Genomic DNA, 3,649 nt, shown 5'->3' on the forward strand with positions numbered 1-3,649 from the left:
ACCCAAATATAAGGCAACGCCACTCTTTCAAGACCCCAAGACAGAATCCGAAACAATCAGTTTAGTCACTATTGTGTGTGACAAGAAGAAACGTCGTTTGTTTGCATGTTTAAATCTTTAGACCAAGAATAAAGGACCACCTGTCTTTTTCAGGCCTTTACCATGAGAAAAATACTGTCTGCTATTTGTGTCCATACGATACAGTTCATTTTTAGTTGGGGCTGTGAGCTGAAACCTGTTTTAGCAGATTGATTTGTTACCTCCTGTTACCTCAGTATGGATTTAACCAGCATGGTTTATTATCTTGCCAAAGTGCCAGTGTATGATTTTGGTGTCCAATCGCCTCCAAATTTGGTATGTAATATGTAATATGTAATATGTTGATGACTCATTAAAATTGGTGGTGGTTGATTATGAGCACGAAGCAAGTCCCTAAGTCCCTATTGACCCATACACCATATTAAAGGTCTTGGCCAGTGTTTCTGGATCATTTTGTCAATATGTCAAATAACAACACAATGAAGCAACAAAAAAAAAGTATTATGTTAGAAATGTTTCATTAATCTCTGTGCTCTTGGGTTTTTTGCAGACTTCATCCCATGAAACCCCTCACTACTCAGGAACAGCATCCTGTCTCAGCCACTGAGGGAGAATCAGATAAAAGCACAGGACTTGTTGGTAAAGTTAAGGAGAAAACAAAGGTATCGTTTAGATTACCAAGCGATGGCCGTACCTTTTTTAAAATGGACTAAAAGATGTACTGCATGTATTTATTTTGTTTTTTCAGGCAAAAGAAAGTGGTGCAAAGGGGCCGTACTCCATGCTCACCAAGGATGAACTCATCTCCCTGGTTGTAAAACAGGACAGCCAGCTGCAGGAGAAGGATAAAAAAAATCGCGGAGTTGGAGCAATACATCGACAATTTACTTGTGCGTGTCATGGAAGAGAAACCGAGCATTCTCATGTCACTGAAGAAAGTCGTCTAGGTGGATTTTCAGCACCTGCACATGAATGGCATACTACAATGTACACATGCATAATAGCATCAGTTCCAAAGATGTTAATTAGTACAAAGACAATCGTAGCAACATTCCAGATATTTTTGCTATGTTTAAGCAGTGCTGATTTGATGATGCGTTTAATGATGGCACCATTAATTGCCGTTTAAATTGCAGTTGTTTGTTTTCAATGTAAGAGTTGGCTTTTGGATGGTTAAAACTATGCAGCTTCTACATACATGCCTTCTTGCACTGATTGTTAAAAGTTTATTTGATAATCTCTCAAAAAAAGCACTTTACTCGGTTTGCAGAATTGCAATTTTTACACTGATGAAGTATTAAACTGTGCAAAAACAAAGTGCCAATGTATTTACTGTAATGTCCCTGTTACTAAAACTGAGTTTTGTTGTTGTTTTGTATTGTTTATTTGATGCTATAAATGTACTACTGTTAAAACAACCTTGTAACCGTTAAAAAATTGTCTTTAGTGTTTTTGTTCATGGTGCAAATATTTTGAATTTGAATGTTTTCCCATTCAGAGTAATTTGAAGAAAGTTGCAATCTTATAACCTGTAGTTAAAAAAAAAAAAGTCACCATCAAAGCTTTAAATAATTTCCATCCATCTATTTTCTATGCCTTTTCCTCATTAGGGTCGCAGCTGATTTATGGGTGAGAGGCGGGGTACACCCTGGACTCCACACATACTGTCTATGACAGTATGTAGTAATAACAGTAAAATACTAAATAAAATTTAATTTAAGTTAAGTCTTAATGTTACTTTAATTGTTTTATAATGTCATAATTTTAAGTCATTTTATTGGTGTTTTCATGTCGCGTTCAGTTAAGTGTTAAAAGAGTGATAAAATATGAAAATAAACAATATTCTTGTAAAATCACTTTTTATTATTGTAATATGTCGTCTTTGTTCTTGTGGTAACAACTGTATATTTTTATTTTAGTATTTATTTCTTCAAACTCTTTGTATTGTGGCGGCAATGAGGGCGGAACTTGTTTCTGGACACTTTAAATCCACACGGAACTATTTTGTCTCCTTGTCATAGCTTCTGCTATACTTCCTGGTTCGCTGGCGTGATAATCTTCATCTTAAATATAGAATATTTTGTTCATGCTTCTTCTGGTACGTTTTTATTTCCCTAATCTTGATTTCTGTATGATTTATTTTATGTGTTTTTGTTATCCAACTGTTATTTTTTAATGCCCGTGGTTTGATGCACTGTTAATGTAAGTTTTAAGGCATTAATAAAGTTGATTGAAAAAAAAAGTTCATGCTTCTCTCCGACCACTGATCTGTATAATATATCTGGATGGCTCATACGTCGCACGCCGCAGTGCAAGCCGCTGAAGCCACAGAGACGCCATCTTACCACTCACATCTCGACTACATTCGACAGCATGCATAGTGTACAAAGCAGATGAAGAGGCTCGCAGAACATCTAATTAAAAAGCGGGGAGATTCTCCTAATTCCTTCAAGTAACGCAACCTTCGTCCCTTAAAAACGATTTGATACGGCTATATTAAATGTACTTTTTCCCCTTCCAATTCTCATTGCCTTTGGGACAAAATTCTACTCTGCACCTTGGCTCAGCACTCCCCTATAGCAATGCATAGTTTTACTCCTCTAGAAAGAGATTTTAATTTTAACTGCATATCCCATGCCTTTTTTCCACTAAAATCCATGGTCATGATCCTTTTTTTCCTTACTTTAATACAATTCACTATGCTCTCGTCAGTACAAAATATGAATCATCAAAGAGAGTGACTTTGGACAAGTTTTAAAATCATTTAACATTTTTCTGATTTTTTTTCTGATTTTTTTTTTGTATTACAAAATATAAATAACATCTTTTCTGATATAGAAATATATTTGAACAAAAACCACAGGAATAATAGGTGACAACCATAATGGGTAATAACCATAAACACATACACCCACACACACAGAAAAAAACAACACTGAAACAAAACCATATGCTTTGGGTAAGACAATACATTGTTTGCAATCTCAAATATACAGCAACAAAATGTTGTTTATTCAAATGAAGGGTCATGCCGGGTCAATTGTATGCAAACTGGCTTGCTAACTGCACTGTATACAATGCCTGGTAAGCATCATGGAAACACTGAGATTCTCCAATTCCTTCAAGTAACGCAACCTTCGTCCCTTAAAAAAATACATATATCATGATATAACAAAAAAGTACGTAAATTTCCTCTTAGCTATTATAGAGCTATATACACGTATCAATTCTGGACATACATTTAATCAGAGGAATTTTACACGATCGAAAATACAGTACAAAAAACCCCTTAAATTATCAATCATAAATCTACATTTCAATCATACTTACAGGTGAAATGTTCGTCCACAGCCTTTGAACTGGCGATTTGTGCAGTTAATAGCTGCACATGCAGGCATCTTAAGGCAAAATGTGAGTCCAATCCGAATTAATAAAAGAAGTTCACCACGAATGCAAAAGCTTGTCGAGAAGTGTTTCTTGCGAGTGGCAATATGGCGGCCGTGTGGCTTCACAAGTCATCGCCAATGAGCCATCCAGATGTACTATACAGATCAGTGTGTCCGACTGACTATTCGATTTCCGGACTCAATTTCCCATGAGCACTTGGGCC

The 3,649-nt window shown here is 35.9% G+C and overlaps 1 long non-coding RNA gene across 1 annotated transcript; it reads right to left on the reverse strand.

The window, feature by feature from the left end:
• Positions 1-546: 546 nt before the first annotated feature.
• On the reverse strand, positions 547-3,512 carry LOC129181751 (uncharacterized). The gene is made up of 3 exons (XR_008570491.1): positions 3,370-3,512; positions 734-871; positions 547-642 (listed from the first exon to the last, which is right to left on the reverse strand). It is a non-coding gene; the product is annotated as an uncharacterized LOC129181751 (long non-coding RNA).
• Between the last annotated feature and the right edge of the window lie 137 nt (positions 3,513-3,649).

Source organism: Dunckerocampus dactyliophorus, chromosome 5 (assembly GCF_027744805.1).
Source record: "Dunckerocampus dactyliophorus isolate RoL2022-P2 chromosome 5, RoL_Ddac_1.1, whole genome shotgun sequence".
Classification (NCBI taxonomy): Eukaryota; Metazoa; Chordata; class Actinopteri; order Syngnathiformes; family Syngnathidae; genus Dunckerocampus; species Dunckerocampus dactyliophorus.